This window comes from Spermophilus citellus (genome assembly GCF_964194105.1).
Source record: "Spermophilus citellus genome assembly, chromosome: 18".
Lineage (NCBI taxonomy): Eukaryota > Metazoa > Chordata > Mammalia > Rodentia > Sciuridae > Spermophilus > Spermophilus citellus.
In genome coordinates, this window is record NC_138200.1 from 56,834,370 (window position 1) to 56,852,570 (window position 18,201).

Sequence of the window (18,201 nt, forward strand, 5' to 3'; positions counted from 1 at the left end):
AGTGTTTTGGGCTTCACTTTTTGTGCAACGGGAAACCATTGGAAAGATTTAAGGAGAGGAATAAAGTGATACATTTATTTGTAAAGGACTACTCAAGCTGTCTAAGGAAAATAGCCTATTGGAGAGTAGCAAGGAGTAAAGGAAATAAGATTATATGATGATCCAAATTACAGAGAAATCCTCAGTCATGTAGTGAGTTAACGGCAGATCCAGGGGCAAAACATCAGGTTTCTTCTAACAACAAGATTCAGTACAGTTGAAAAAAAAAGTAAAAGTAGTTATCATGTATTAAACATATTTATTAATATACTACATGCTACATTATTTATAGGCATCATTTCATTTTGTCATCATTATCTGAGATAAATTCTACTATTCTTTCTGTTATACAGATGAGGAAATTGAAGCTTTCAAAATTTAAATATATCACCTACCTTCACACAGATAGCAAGTGACAGAATGGCAGAGTTGGGATTAAAACCCGAACTATTCCAACTCCCAGAGCACATAATCTGCAAAAATAAGTCTTGTTACTTGTAGTGAGGGACTGTGTAAGTGGGTACGTGTAGCTCAGTAGCTGTAAGTGGGTGTTGAGCCAGGAAGCCTATGTTCAAATCCTGATTCCCTTGCTTATGGACACTGTGACTTTTGACAAGTCACTCTGTTAATTTCTAATTGCCTCCATTTCCTTATCTGTAAAGTGAGAATAATAATAATAGATTCTATTTCATAGTGTTACTGACTTAATATATGCACAAAGTTTAGAACCATGCCTGGCACAGAGTCAAGCATTTAGATATTATCATTATTATTAGAAATGCCATGTGAATGTGAGCCATATTTTGAACAATACAAAGGCAGGTTCCTGTCTTCACCTTTTGTACAACTGAGGTGCTTAGCCCAGAGCCATGCTCATGAGGGGCTTGCTGGAAGGTGGACTTTACTCAAAGCCAGATGAACTCTTACTCATTTTAATTCCAAATGAGCTGATAGGCAGAACCCACAGTCAGGCGGAGTTCCCAAGGCATGAGCCTGTCTTCCTTGGAACCTCTGGTTCAGCTAGAAGGCAACTTAGCACCTGGCAGTTTCATTAGAGCAAGTGCTGGGGAAAGGAGTCACAAAGGAACAAGTGAGTCCCAGGAAAATTGGCCAAGAGATGGTGGTGGTGGGAGTAGTTTGAAGGGAAAATATTAAAGCACTTTGACTTCCAGGTAATATTTCAGGAGAGTCAGACGCTAAGAACCAAGATGAAGACCCAAGGAGTTGAGATTATGTGGCTGCAGTGGTTTTTCGTGTGGTGCACGTTCTCCACCCACATTTCCCCATGGTGAGTAGTAATAAAACCCTGAAAAAATGTACTTTGGACTTTGTCTTTATAAAGAACATGGAAGCTGGGAGGACGGGACATGTTACAGCAGTGCCTGAGGGAAAGGAAAAGATGCTAATTATTCTATGGATCCCTGGGAAAAAAGGAAAGGTAACAGGGTGGTGTTGCTGAACTAGGTCTAATAAGCCGTCTTGCGACTGGGCAGGCAGAAAATGCTCATAAAGTCTCTGAAACCCAAGTTCTTTTTACTGGCTCTGCAGCCTCTGTGCTCTTGCACATGAAGGTCAGCAGGGGGCAGTGTGGCCAACGTATTACTTATGAGTGAGGGGCTGTCTGCTTTTCCTGTAAGGGTCTGGGGAAGAGTTTATGCACTGAAAACTGCACCTCTCTGCACAGATTCTGAGTAGATTACTCCAACTTTTCACTTTTCTCCAGGCTCTTATTCTCTTTCCTCCTGTCTCTTGTTCTAAGTCTGCTTCCTTGCCTCCTCTGCTCTGCCTTGCACCCCCACGTCTTACACCCGTGGGTCCTCTGTGGGTCCTCCCAAATATTTTGTGAGAGAGGCAGAGTCAGGTTAAATATCGATAATTTTGCAGATGAGAAAACAGGGTCCTAGAGAGGTGCCTGGCTCCCCAGCCACTTTTCTTTCCTCCCACCTGCATACAGGATGTACAAGCCAATAGCTGAGGCTTACATTGTTTATCACTGCAAAGGTTAGTACTCCACCCGGGTCCCCACGCCCTTTGGAATTACAGCAAAAGCTGTCAAAGCAATAAACCCAGAAGAGGATGTTCAGAGACCTGGACTCTGGGGTCCTCTCAATTTCATTAGGCCCTCCACTGCAAGAATGAAAAGTCAAAGGGTGAAACCTTTTAAATACACACCGGGGACCTGGTAGAGATAGATCTTTCTGAATGCTTTTTAAGAGCAGCAGACACCAGTGCTCTGGGCCCAGTTGCCTGATCCAGAAAAAGGAAAGATGACATTCTTTATTCAAAATTGTCTGATTATGAGCAAGTTTTTTCATCTCATTAAACCTGTTTCCTCTCATGCAAGGGTTGACTGTGACAGTGTGTACCCAATTAAAGCAGTCTGTACACAACTAAAACAGACCTCGTTCCAAATTCCTGTCCCACCTTTGGCCACAGCATATTCTGAATTCGAATAATATATTGCTATTGGCATCAAAATAGGAAAATTACTATTTTCATAACTACTCCTTAGGGAAGACTAATTACACTCGAGGTCCCAATTAATAACACCTTATAGCCACAGCCTTGGTGACAGGAAGTTCTAGTCCCTGCCCACTCTGATTCCAGGCTGACCTTGGATCTTGCTTTAGACAATAAAATGTGGCCAAAGGCTTCTAGGGCTTTGAACTCTTTTGCTCTCTCTGACTTTCTTTTGAAATGCTGCAACCATTGTATGGTAAAGTTTGGGTTAGCCTGCCAGAGGATGAGACTCACGTGGAGCAGAGCCCCAGTTTCCTCACTGAGGCCACCAGACCAGGGTCAGCAAGCAGACTCCTGATCATGTGGGAGAGCCCAGCTAAGATCAGCAGAACTGTGAACCTGACCCACAGCTGACCTCAGTCCATGAGTAAGTCCATCTAGGACTAGAAGAACTGCTCAGCTGACCCTTAGAGACTCAAGGGCAATTGCAAATACTTATTCAATGTATCTGAGTTTGGCAAGATGCCGCAGTCTTGGCTGGGCACAGAATCACGAGCCACCACACACCTTTGTAGATTCAAACAGCAATTCTTTATTCCCGAACTCACACCGGCCTCTACACACATGTTCTGGGGAAATCCCAGTTCTGCCGCCCAATTCACCTACTCCACGAGGCCTTTTTTTCCAATACTTTCTGAATCTCACGAGAACTCAACGGGAACTCAAGGATCGGGCGTGCCTGAGGCAGCAGGATACGCCCCCCCCCCCAGGGTGCACCTTAAACCTGGAACTTCCCTAAACCCAAGGACGGGATACTCCCTAAAACCTGATCAGCTCTAAACCCGGATCCGCCCTGGTCCTTGAGCAAGGTCACCTTACTAAAGCATACATGCAATGTCCCAGCGAATGTCCTCTAAGCAACATGGGGTACACTGGCAAGGAAATTTCGATGTGTCATTCCTACTTGGCAATGGCCCTCAGCAGCAAGAGTCTATTATGCATCAATAGCTGGCTGCTGCACTACTTCAAGTTTTATATAGGCTAACTGAGGGAGGGTAGAATAATTTGGAAGGCTACTAATTGTATCACCAAATATTAAGGCAGTGGTGATATTTTTAGAGGCTCAAATTTAGCAATTTGTACGTACATGGTGGTTCATAGTGAACACAACTAAAACAGACCTTGTTCCACCTTTTGCCAAATTTCTTAACTTTTCTATGCATCAACTTCAGTTTCTGTAAAATGTAAATAATAACAGTTGATGAGAGAGGTGTTGTGAGAATAAATGGGATCATATATATGTAGAGTATTTAGTATGTTTACACCTCAGGATTGCAAATGGCTGGTGGGAGCACATAGTGAGTGCTCAATAAATGTTAAGCATTCATACTAATAATGATGAATCAAATCTCTGAGTTTGCTACAGTTCTAGTTGGTAATCCAGGACAGCATTTTGCAGTTAATTAATCCAAAATTTGAAAGCTAATTACAACAACATATATATTTTCCCTTCTTTCTTTAAATAAAAAAGTAGTATAAACAAATACATTATATCTCAAAGTCTCTCCTATGGCAAAATTCCTCATTAAAAAGAAAATTGGGGTTTTGAATCATGACTTCTGAGTATTGAACTCTGCTTTGGTGCCTTGGGTTTGGCATCATTTCCTAAGAAAGGAAACGGGCACACAGTGAACTCTTGTGATACAGGGGCATAAACCTTTTGTTATGAGTCTTAACAACTTCCCTATATTTTGTTGAACCAGGAAGCAGTATAGTTGTCCACAATATCTGAGAAAAAAAATAATCTACATAGTTCTCATGCAAAGATTTAATTCAATAGAAGATCTCAAAAGGAAACCAGATGCAAGTTCTGTGTTCAGGGGGAAACTTCAAGAATCAGGTCCTCTGGGGCTTCTGGAGTGCACGTACAGGTGTTTGTTTCTAATGGAGGAGTGTTGTGACAGAGACTGGGACTCAGGTGGGAACTGTGCCCAGTTTAGAGGGGAATGCTGTATCAGCTCTCTGTTCCCAGATAGAATTGGGCTGTGTGAGCATTCCCTTATTTTGTTGATTCTCAGTTGATTGATTTAAAAAGTAATAAAAATAAACCTGACCCTTTCCCCAAGCAGTGACTTGTAAGCTTTTTGTTTTATCTTGACCACATCACTGGACTATGTGTTGCCAGCTTTATACCTGTAGATGCCCCTAAATCTCTGAACATAATGCCAAGTGATTCTCAGGCCACAGGTTCTGCTTTAGAGGAAGTAGCAAGTTTCCCAAATCCCATTACCCAGAAGTGGACTTTCCCAGCCCCTTCTCATGCAGGTTAGATGAAGACTTTTCATCTTTTTCTAGGGTACTGTGTGTATTCTTCCAGGGATCACAGTGAATGAGCCAGGAAAACACTGGATGTTATCACAAAAACCTCACCTGTGGGTCATCTGCCAGAGATACTGTTCCCCAGTGAACTACAGAAAAAAAAAAATCTGTGATGATCTGTGATCATGTAGAGGTGTTTGTGCTAGGCTTCTGCCTTGACCACTCTCACTCTGCGTTCTGAGGTTCTGAGGCCCAGCCCTTTCCCAACCTTACTGCGGAGGGTAGCAGCATGGTCCAGGACAGTTTGCACACATCTCAGGATTGCAAACAGCTGGTGGGAACCCAGCGTCCTGCAATGGGGCTGCCCCAGTGTTTTATGGGGGTCTCCCTCCGGATTGGTTGGTGTTTTGATCATAGAAGTTGTTAAATATTATTATGAATTTCACTCCTGGTGGCAAGTGACAGAATCCTAACATTTTTATTGTTCCTCTCCAGCCTAGAAGAGGAGCCATAACCAATCTCTGTCTCTTTGTTTCTGTCAGTCTCTCTTTCATATCTGACTCTCTCTACTTATCGTAGCATAGCAGAAGATGACTCCAATTAATAAATTTCATTTCATTTCAAGCCTAGAGCAGAAATAGAATAGGTTCTCTGAATTGCAATTAAGAATTCTTGAGGGAGAGAATCTATGTGGCTTAGGGTGGATCAGTGTCCATCTCTGGTCCAGTTAGCTGTGGCTAGTGGGTGACAGTCACATAATACAGGCATACCATTTAGCCTGCTCTGTGAGTGAGGGGGTGGACAGTTATCTGAGAAGAGTATGATGGCAGGTGGCTTCTGAAGTGGCCCTAATGTCCCCTGCTTCCTGATGTTTTCACCTCTGTGCTGCCCCCTTCCCTTGCGTAAGGCTGGACCTGTGATTCACTTCCAGTGAACAGACTGTGCCTAAAGTGATGGACTGCCACCTCCAAAATTATCAGACTGTGACTTCCATCCTGCTCCAACTCTTCTTGACTCCCCTTCTTTACTCAGTGTGATAAAGCAAGTTGCCTTGCACGTGAGGTCTGCAGGGCAAGAGGGTGTCCACTGGTCAAGTGCCAGCGAGGAACTAAGTCCTGCCAATAGTCACAGGAGAGAGCTTGGAGTTGAACCCTTCCCCAGTAGAGAGCTGAGATAATGGCAGCCATGGCTGGTACCTTGACTGTAGCCTTGTGAGGGACCTGGAGGTAGAGGCACCCTGCTAAGCTATACACAGATTCCTGACCCACGAAACTGCCAGACAGCCAGACAGCAGATACTGTGTTTTGTTTTGTCTTTTAATATTTTTTAGTTGTCAATGGACCTTTATTTTATTTATTTCTATGTGGTGCTGAGAATCAAACCCAGTGCCTCACCCATGCTAGGCAAGCACTCTACCACTGAGCCATAGCCCCAGACCAGCAGATGGTGTTTTAAGACACATTTGCTCCATCATTCCCGATAGTCCCACCCCTAACCTACTGAATTTTGGGGTAGTCATGCACCCAGAGAGAGATAATATAGGCATTTCATGACCAGGGAGGCTGTGCTGATGGATCCCATGTCTTATCTTTATTTTACCATATTCCAGCTGTGTAGTTTTGTGCAAGTTATGGAAATTATGCTGGCCACATTCTCATCTGTAAAATAGAAATAATGTATAATACAGTTGTTGTGAGGACTAAATGAGTTAATACAAACCCAGTGTCTGCAATGTTTAGCTTTAAAATTAATCAACTAATTAGCCAATATTAATAAACAAATATTAATATTAACAATATCAATAAGAATTAGGCAGTGTGACTGAGTTTTCCACACCTGTGAACCCTGCCTACTTGGGTAATTGGTATCTCAGTTTCTTCTTGAAAGAAGTCTTGAGAATCTTATACTCTTTGCAGAACTGATATAGAAAGGAACATAAAATATCAAGAAATCTCCTTGAAATAAATGGCTTCTTAACTACAAAGGAGAGAACTCTTTTCATTTACCTCATTTTGGTCATATAGTAAAGAACAATTTCATATCAAGAAGAAGTCAAATAAAAACAGAATCAGAGCTTTCAGTCAAAATATCAAAAAATATTTGCATTGACAGAATAGAATTTGTTTTTGCAGTTCTCTTCCACAGACAGGCATCTAACAACCTTCTGCAGCCAATTATTTCGTGCTTGGAAATGCCAGGGCCCTACGCAGGTGGCAATCCATCACAGAGACGGAGCCTGAAGATGAAGCACACAGGGATAATCATTGATGCTTAAAAGGTGTCTTGCCTTCTGAAAGCCCATGATGTGAAAGGTTTGATGGGATTTGCTTATTAATTCCAAACACAAATGCTCGCTGACTGTCTTCATTCCTGCCTGGGATGTTTTCCTCCCTCCAGGAGCTGTGGATCAGTGTGGTAATAGATGTTAGATTTGCAGATCTCATATCCCACCTCCTCTCCATCTTTCCTTCTTCCATCCCAAGGCCATAGCTCAAGCCCAGATTTCCTGCCTGTCATTGCTGTGTCTTTATTTCAGGTGCCAGGGGCTCAGTGTATCCACCTTGCTTCTCCATTCATTTGTACCATTAAGTTTCTCCCTTTCTACAGATGGGGTGGGGGGGACATCTTCCTCTGCTCCCCCGCTTTCACTGTCCTAAAGTCAAACACAACAGAAGCCCTTTCTGGGGTAACGACACTACTCCTTGCTGAGGAAACAAAGAGCAACAGAAAGAGTAGATGAGAATTATGGTGTCTGTGTATCATGAAAAAATCCTGGGCATGTTGAGTAAGGCCAGCCACAGTGTGAGGCTGGGGTCATCTGGGGTCACCAAACTTCATCTCCTTCCCTACCCAACTCGCATCCCAAAGAATAGTAGGGGAAACTACCAATTTCCACATATATATGTGTATATATATTTATGTTATATATATGCATACATATAATACACACACATATTATGTATATTAATATAGAAACGTGTCCCTTACATTATTTGATTTCAAATGTATCCTTTGATGATTTCATCATTGTGTGACCATCATAGAAGTATTTACATAAAGTAAGACAGCTGCAACAGTACTAGGCAATATAGCCTTATGTGATCACCATCATATATGTGGTCCAGCACTGTCTGAAGGCTTGTTATGTGGCACCTGACTTGTGTGTGTGTGTGTGTGTGTGTGTGTGTGTGTGTGTGTATGTTTGCTTCCAATCATTCTACTTTCCCAATCCTCAATAAAATAAACCAGACCAAAAAAAAAAAAATCACTGGTAATAATCAAACAAGAAAAAGAGGTTGTGCCTGTACTGAAAACTACAAAGTATTCAAGAGAAAAGCAAAAGATGTGATTCACTGCAATTCCTACAACACCTCTTTCCCCAGAAGTGACTCCAAGAAGGAAACTAGTTGTAAAACCTTTAGAATTTTCACCTGTACCCTTGATTTGGATAGAAACAGTCGAGAAATTAGAGAAAAGTCAAGGAAAATCTCTCCACGAGCAGAGCTCCCTACCTATGATTTGAATATCACAGCGGAATCAAGAAAAGCCACCAGGACTCCATGCTGAGTCTGGGGACTGATTTGAAGCCTGTGTACACTCCCCTTAGGAAGAGGAAGTACTGCAAGCAGGATCTTAACAAAATCTTAGAAGCCTATCTCATACCAAAGGCTTCAGGGTGTTTGCAAAGCTTTTTTCCAAGTTCCTGCCTTTAGGTTGTTAGGAAAATGGATGGAATAGAATCACCTGGTCTCAAAATGTAGGGAGAAAAGGTCTTAGGTAAGGTAGGGAAGGTGTCAATACAAACAAACAAAAAGTCTTGAAACCATGGTTAAAGAAAAGGCATAAATGGGGAAACTATAATAAAAGGACCCAAAATGCATCCACTTGTGTATAACCATGACAAGGTGTGAGCTATGAAACTGGGAGAGCCAGTTGTCATCTCTTTCTAGTCCCCAGTAGTTGACATGTTGGAGGCTGTGGGTGGAAGAGGTGTGTGTGGCTAACATTTAATTTTAGTTCAATTTGAGATGCCTTGCTAGAATTGGAATATGGTTTGTTTCTACCCAAACTCATGTTGAGACTCAATTTTTCTATGCTTCAGTGTCGGGAGATGAGGGCCAAGTGGGAGTTTTGTGAATTACGGGGGTAGAGCCCTTGCAAATGGATTAATGTTTTTCTTTCATGAAGGATTTCTCACTCTTGAGTGGGTTGTTATAAAGCAAGGCTGTCGCTCGTGTGCTCTCTTTCTCATTTCCTACCTGCCCTCCTGCTTTCTACCATCAATTGAAGAAATACGAGGCCTCACTAAAAGAAGATCTGGTACTTATGCCATGCTCTTGGAATTCCCACCCTCCAGAATCATGATTTTCAAATTAAACCTCCATTCTTTATAAATTACATGAACTCAGGTATTCTGTTATAGCAGCACAAAACAGAGACAGCATCCTAGAGAAGATACTGAGTAGACAATTGAGTACTAGATGTTGGAGGACATCTGGAATGAAGATATACATTTGGGGGTCATAGGTGTAAATGTTGTATTTTAGATGAGATCAGTCAGGGAATGAGCATAGAGAAGAAGAGCAGAAAATGAGCCCTCATTTACTCCAATATTTAAAAATCAGGGAGAAAAGGAAGACTAAGAAAGTCAGCAAGGCAGGAAGAAAACCAGGAGAAGGTGCTATCTGGGAATCCAGGTGAAAGACTGGTATCTAGAATAACTAAGAGATCAGTGTGTCTAAAGATCAGTGTGTCTAATGTGGCTGAAAGATCTAAATAAGATTAACCCTGAGGATCATCTGCTGTCTTTGGCAGTGCAGACGTCATGGGTAACCTTGTCAAGAACTGTTCAAAGTCTGAGAGGAGGAGGTTTAAGGAAGACAGTTGGAAAGCAAATGTAATAGCAAGAACAAAACTTTCTGGGGTGGTAGCTGGCTGGAGTGGTGGGGTCAAGATTTTGTTTTTAAGGTGGGGCTGCATTTGATGAGTAAAGGAGAAGATAGGTGAGTTCTATTTTTGGTGATTTCTAATTCTTCTTCTCTTCCTCCTCCTCTTGCTCCTCCTTATTCAGCCAGTTCTGGGGATTAAACCCAGGGGTGAGCTTCCACTGAGTACATCCACAGCCCTTTTAATTTTATTTCGAGACAGAGTTTTGCTAAGTTACTCAGGCTGACCTCAAATTTGCAATCCTCCTGCCTCCACCTCCCAAGTAGCTGGGATTATGAGTGTGCAGCACCATGCCTGACTTGATTTTCTAATTCTATCAGGCAATCATCTGGGCTGCTCTAGCCATAGTAGTAAGCTCTGGCTTGGAGAAGTAAATATGGGAATTATCAGTGTGTCTTAGCCTAGAGATTAAACAAGATTAGGGGAGCTAGGAGAGTAAGAGTAGGCAGCGTAGTAGAGAACTCCAACGACGCTGATTCTTAATAGAAGAAGTATTGGAGTCTAAGGAAGCATGGCCATGGGAGGAAAATCAGAGATCACATTGTCACCAAAGCCATGAGAAGAACATGTTGCAAGGAGAATGATCCCAGAGTTGAAAAGTACCAGGAAAATGAGCAAAGAATTAGGTTGGATAATGGAATAAGGAAGGTTATTTTAGGGAATCTTCAGTGAGAAAATTTCAGGGACATAAGGGAGGAGAAATAGATTCATGGTTAGTTGAGGAATTATTGGGAGATGATGAAAAGACAGCACACAACCCTTCCAAGAGTATGGGCTGGGCAGGAGGATAAGGGGAGTCAGGGCAACAACTGAGTGAAGATGCTGGGTTTAAAAGTCTTATTTTCAAGATCAGGACACACATGTCTAAGTGTTGATGGAACATTTATAAGAAAGAATGAGAGAGAAGAATAGACATATGAAGGATACAGGAGAGATTGACCATTGGTACAATCAGGCTCTCTAAGGAGATGAAAACACAGACCTGGAACCCAAATAACAAAAAGTGGGATTAGTGCAAAGAACCTATTCCAGTAAGAAAGGAAGAAAAAGGAACAGGTAGAGACACAGTAAGTTGGTGGTGGATGGAGGAATTCTGAACCCTTCTGATGACGTATTCCTTTATGAAATAAGAGGTGAGGTCATCTCCTGAGAGCAAGTGATAGAATGATGGGACAAGAAACTACCTAGAAGAGTTTCAGATTGTCCTTGTGAAGGAAAATGAAACCAATCATTTGGAGACATAGAGAGGGTTTAGTTATTCTACTTTCTTCTTTATCCATTGCACCCAGGAAATGGACCCTTTTTTTTTTTTTTTAACCATTAAGAGGATTCAAAATGAGTGATGGAGGGGGTATGGATAAACTGGACTTGAATTTTTCTAGACCTCTTAAAAGTCATTGTCGGGGGCTGTGGTTGTGGCTCAGTGGTAGAGCGCTCACCTAGCATGCATGAGGCACTGGGTTCAATCCTCAGCACCACATAAATATAAAGGTATTGTGTCCTCCTAAAATAACTAGAAAATAAATATTTTTTATAAAAGTCATTGTCAACAAACTGGTCTTATCTTACAAGCCAGTTCTTTTGTGGCCCCTCAACACCTGGGCTTTGTGTTATGAAGAGATTTTTTAATTTTAAAATAACAAAGACTGTGGAAACATTGGACTCAGGTTCCTGGGGGTTTGGATCAAGGCAGAGAAGATAGTCAATGAAGAAACTGGACATGCCAGGAGTGTCTCCTTACCATTCTCTACTTCAAGAATCAACAAGCTGTGGCCTATAGGCCAAATCCAGCCCACCGCACATTTTCATAGTGATGTTTTACTGTGTTACATCTATACCCCCTTGTTTGTATATTGTCTTTGGCTACTTTCCAGAAACATATCAGAGTTTAAGTGACCGTGACAGAGACTTTATGGCCTGAAAAACTGGAAATATTTACTTTCTTATAATGAGATACCTAAGGCTGGATATTTATAAAGAAAAAACATTATTTAGATCACACTTTAGGAGACAAAGCCTAAACAGGATAGTACTGGTTCTTGCAGGGGCCCCCTGGGCTGCATCCCATCATGGTGGAAATGCATATGTGAAGGTGAGATCATATGGGGAGGCAGGAAGCCAGAGAAGAAGTCAGAGATTGGACTTGCTATTATAATAAACTAACTCAGGGTCCCATGAGAACTACTGTAATCCCCTCTGAGGGCACTTTCCCCAGTGATCTAACAACCTCCCGCTAGCCCTCATCTCTAATATCACCACATTGGGTACCAAGATTCCGACACATCTTGGGGAACAAACCACATCCAAACCATAGCATGGCCCTTTACAAAAAAATGCCAAAGGAAAGAGGGAAGGTTTTGGAGGAAGAGTAACCTCGAGAACTTCTGGGTCTGTTTCCTTTTCTGCAAGTCAAGGACACCATTTATTCAATCATTCTTTCATTTAACAAACATTTATTGATTGCTTACAATGTGCCAGAATCTGAGAGTGTGAAGATCAATATCATCTAGCCTTGTCCTTTCAAAGCCCACAGTCCAATAGCAGAGATAGATGAGTAAACAATTTGTTGGAGCACTTAGAAATAAATGCTATGTCTATGTCCCTGTAGTGGGGATGAAGGGGAGGCATTGCACCTGGCTTGAATGGGGGTGGATGCTCATTAGCATGGCTGAGAGTGAAATCAGTGAGAAGTGAAGGGAGATAGAAAACAAGCAGCAAGAGAGGTAGAAGACTCAGGAACATGTTGGGAATATTTTTGTGGAACACAGTGGGGGGTACTACTTTACCACCCTGCCTTTGACACCCTTCTGTAGGCAGTCATGGTCCTCCTGCTGAGTCAAGATGTGGTTTTACAATCTGTCTCAGCATTCATCAGCTAGAGTTGGCCCCTGAGATGAAACCTATTGGTTATCCCCTATTTTAATATGTATTCCAGCAATTTATTAACCACAAAGTTCCCCCCAAAGTGTAATATGGTGTTACTAATTGATCATTAATAAGATAATATGAATTAAAATCTAGTAATTCAATCCAGAAGTTTCAAAGTTTTGAAATATATTTTTGGTAATATATTTTGGTAATGTAAATATAACACAAGTATATAACCCATTTTAAATAAATGCATCATACTTTGTTCAAATTGAATCTGAAGCACGTGCTCATTCCTGAAGAGCAGGGGTATGATTTTTAGCTGGGCAAATAAGGAATTTCTAAAATGTGTGGGTGTTTGGATAGATTTAGGACACCTTTTTTGTTTAAAAATTTTAGGAAATATTTCAAACATTCAGTAAAGAGAAAAATATAATGTGTATATCCACCACCTACATTTAAAAAGTACTAACATTTTTTTCCATTGCTGTAGAGCATAATAAAAAGAATAAAAGCATTATAGATGGAAGTGATGTCCCTTTGTGCCTCTTCCCCATCCCTACTTCCCTCGACTTCCCCAGAGATACACTCTCCAGAGGTTGGTGGGTATCTTCCTCACCCACGTTTTAATATTCTATGTTTGTATCAATACACATTAAGTAGAACTGTTCCATGGTTTTAAACATTGCATAAATGATAAGGCGGTAGAAAACTGCTCTGCAACTTGCCTTTATCGTTTTGAACTGTTTTTGAAATGTATCCCTTGCATGCGTTCATTCATTTTTGAAGCCTGTCTAAATTCTACTCTTTGAAACTGGCCCAAATTATTGAAGATATCAGATACATCTGACAGCTTCTCAGTACAGATACGAAATCACTGGGCCTCACTTGTCTTTTTTCCCCTCTGTCTTCTCCTTTGACTCCTTTCCTCTGTTCCTTTCTTGCTCTATTAAGAATCTTGATTATAAACAGAGACAGCAGTAGAGAAAAAACTCTGCATGGAAGGCATGAAGTTAGCATGCTATTTTCCAACAAAATGAAACAATACTCCCCCAAATCAAAATCCAAACATTTTTCAGGAGCAGAAAACATTAGATACCAGTGAAGTATAAGGGGCTGTGCAAAGCAATTGCAGTCACTTGGTGGTCCTCAGTACCACCTTATAGGTCTTCCTTGCCCAAGATCACGTAGCTAGTAGTTGGAGAGTTGAGCCCAGGCACTCATATGTCAGAGCTGGTGGGCTTTGCCATTCAAAAAGAGAAGCCATTATCCGTCCCAACAGGGCACAGTGTTAAGTGAACTCTTAAGGGTTAAGAGTCCCTGGGCTAGTGCTTTAACAACTTGGGTGTTGATTTCACTTTGAAATTAATTATCATAATGATAGCTAATAATAAGTAATAATAAAGCAGGTACTTAAAAATTCACAGGGTTGAATACTACTTTGGTTTTCTCACCTGATTTTAGCCACCCATCATTTTCCAACTCCCTCCCAGATGTTTCTGTTAGACTACTCCAATGTTGTCCCTAGCTCTGTAAGAACCAAACTTGGCTATGTCTTTCCCTCTTGACCATTTCCTATTGCAGCAGATCTGGTGCCAAAGTCTGGTTTCCATGATCCTAATTACCTCCAGCTCCTCACTACCTGCTGTGGATTGAATTTTTTCTCTTCACCCCCAAGTTTATATGTTGAAGCCCTAATCCCCACTGTGATGGTATTTGAAGATGGAGCCATTTGGAAATTAATCAGGCTTAGATATTCAGACCTCCGTCCTGATGGTGGGGTCTTCATGATGGGATTAGTGTCCTTCTAAGAAGAGATCAGAGAGTTTTCTCTCTCTGCCATGGGAGGACACAGTAGAAGATAACCATCTGAAAGCCAGGAAGAAAGTGCTGATCTTGGACTTATTAGCCCCTGGAAGTGTGAGAAAATAAATTTTTGTTGTTAAAATCACATTCTACAGTGTTTTGTTACAGCAGCCCAAGCTGACTGATATATATATTGATCTTGTTAACTTTCCATCCCTTTTGTGAAATCTACCTTATCCTTTCTCTTGCTTGTTTTTTTTTTTTTTAACCCATGTTATTTTCCTGAACTAGGATGTTACTTGCCCTCCCCAGGTAATAGCAACTTTTTTTTTTGTTATACACACACACACACACACACACACACACATACATACATGACAGCAGAATGCATTACAATGCATATTACACATATAGAGCACAATTTTTCATATCTCTGGTTATATAAAAATATATATATTCACACCAATTCATGTCTTCATACATGTACTTTGGATAATGATGTCCATCACATTCCACCGTCATTTCTAACCCCCTGCCTTCTCCCTTCCCCTCCCATGCCTCTGCCCTATCTAGAGCTGTCTATTCCTCCCATGCTCTCCCTCCCTATGCCACTATGAATCAGCCTCCTTACATCAAAGAAAACATTCGGCATTTAGTTTTTTGGGATTGGCTAACATCACTTAGCATTATCTTCTCCAATTCCATCAATTTACCTACAAATGCCATGATTTTATTCTCTTTTATTGCTGAGTAATATTCCATTGTATATAAATGCCACATTTATTTTTATCGGTTCATCTACTGAAGGGCATCTAGATTGGCTCCACAGTTTAGCTATTGTGAATTGTGCTGCTGGTAACAGCAATCTTTAAGGCAAAATTTAACATTCCCTTTTCCCCTAGTCCTTTTCCATATTTTTCCTACTAATTTTATCTTTGGACTCATATAATACTTAATCTGTACCACACAATATAGAATCAATTGTATGATGTTATTTATTTTTAAACATCTTGCAATGACATGATTAACTCTTTGGAAGTAGGCCATATCTTGTACTCTATTTCATGTTTGGTGTTTCCCAATGTGAGGTTGGAGATAGAGGGCATGGGGAAGGGAACAGTCCTTGGGGCTCACAGCTCCACCCAGGGTCCTCACAAGACTCCACCTGAAGCCCCTTCCTGTGATGAGAAACTGGGCCATCTTGCAGTTAAAGGGAGGAAGCTAGAGGTCGACAAGGGGATTTAAGTCCATGCAAGGAAAAGCCCCCTTAGGCATGTGCAATAGCTCAAGAGTCTGCCCTGGGGCTGGGGTTATTGCTCAGTTTGTAGAGCACTTGCCTAGCATGGGTGAGGCACTGGGGTTCGATCCTCAGCAGCACCACGTAAAAATAAATTAAAGGTATTATTATTTATTTTTAATTTATTTTAAAAATAAATTAAAGGTATTATTAAAAAAAAAGAGAGACTGACCTGGAGTTATCTTGTTACTAGTTAACATATATATTACTAGTTAACATATTTGTGGTGGTTTGCTCCCACTCTGGATTTTTATGTATAGGTAGTAGAAAAGATATTATTAACATTCAGTTGTCAATCAAGGTGCCAGTCAACTTCAGATCCACCCAGGGGAGAAGGGGGAAAGCTAGCATAGCTCATTTAAAACAAGCTCCACTGTGTAGATGGGCCTTGAGCTACTTCGCAGCTCAGTCCATTCTCCTATCCCAGAGTGTTATGTTTGTTTTTAATAAACCTCTGCCTTGCCTTCCAACCTCTAGAGACTGGCTCAATTCTTTGCTCAGGACAACAAGAACCTGGACCTGGGACACCCTGGGGACCCTGCCCTTGTGCCAGTAACACCAATATTTTATTTTTAAACTCCTGAGTCCATCACAGTAACATATATTCTTGTAGACTCTTATGATTTTTTAAAGTCACGTTGGTTATTTTTACAAGGAAGAAACTAAAGTAGTGTGTATATAGTAGGCTGCTATAACAACATACAGCAGACTGGGTGGCTTAAACAACAGAACTTTACTGTCACATTTCTGGAGGCTAGAAATCCATGATCAAGGTGCTGGCAGAGTGAGTCCTCTCTTTCTGGCTTGCAGACAGTCTCCATCTCACTGTGTCCTCACATGGCCTTTCCTTTGTGTGTACTGAAAGGATTTATGGTGTCTCTTCCTCTTCTTATAAGAATGTCAGTCCTTTCAGGTTAGAGCCCCAACCTTATGACTTCATTTAACCTTAATTGCTTCCATAAAAGCCAGTCTCCAAATACAGTCACACTGAGGGGACTTCAGCATATGAATTTGGGTGAACACAATTCAGTCCATGACAAAGTTATTTTAATTAAAAGCATTAATTAGGTCAGGGGGCTGGGGTTGTAGCTCAGCAGTAGAGAACTTGCCTAGCAAGTACGAGGCCCTGGATTCGATCCAGCACCACATAAAAATAAATAAATAAAATAAAGGTATTGTGTCCAACTATAACTAAAAAATAAATATTTAAAAAAATTAGGTTAGCATATTAATTATATCATAAATCTTATTTTAGGTTAATTTAAAATATAATTTCTAATGATATAACATACAAAACTCATCCTGATTTCTTTCCATTTATTAAGTTACACTATTTAGTCAACTTTAAATAACTATGTAGAAAACCATGGATTCCCAAGAAATAAATTTTAAGAAAGCTATTTCATACTGAGTTTTAGTCCAGAATGTTTATTAAAACGCAGAATGAAGTTTAACTAATATTTTATAGCATCAAAATTGACAAAACTGGTTTCATGACCTCATGTTTAGAATTCTTAACATTTACATATCAAACTCAACTTTTGCAATTTTTGTTTCCAAAACAACATGCAAAAAGATTCAGGCTATTGTTTGCAAGCTTCACAAATACTTCAACATAAATATTCTACCCAATAATGTAATAGCCAAATTGGTTCTAATCTTAACTATACTTTCTCTTTTTCCCACTGTATTTTGACATCATAAAGTGCTGCTTGAATTTTGAAAAGAATGCCATTTAAAAATCTAGTGAAGCTCTTGAGAGAAAATGGAAGAATTATTATCAGGCTTAAAATCCTTGTCAACTTGTGGAATTTTAACATCAGTGTTTCCTCAGGTTGCTGCCTTTAAACAAAGATCCTTTCCATATGGCAAAAGGAAAGTAAATGGAACATAGATGACAAAAGAGTAGGAATAGCTTAAGATAGTGTGGTGGTCAAAACCAAGAATGAGCGGTGTTCCACTGAATCAGATAAATAGATTTGAATGGCTGAGCCATGAGAACATTTGCCTTGTCCCCACCAATTCCAATGCTGTTCACTCAAAGCTCACTCAGAGGAGAAATCCTAGATACTCATTGATGTAGAAATTATATTTTAAATAAAAAAAATAATTATTTAAGAAAATATGTATTTGTATGTATTCATTATTTTTTTAACGGAAGGAGATGCCATTCCCATCTTTCATGGTGTGAATCTGTTTCTTTTCTCCAAAATTTAATTATGAAAAAATGTCAACATGGTGAAAAGCTGAAAGAGATGCACAGTAAACAGTTATGTGTCCACACCTAGTGTCTACAATCATGAACGTTTTGCTATTCCTGCTTTACCATAGAGGAATTGATCCATCTTATGTGTGGTGCACGTGTCCATGTCTTCTAACACTTCAGTGTGCATATCATTATCTAGAGTTCAGTACTAGTTCATGGTTCTTTTTTAGGGGGAGAAGATAATTTATGTAGAGTGAAA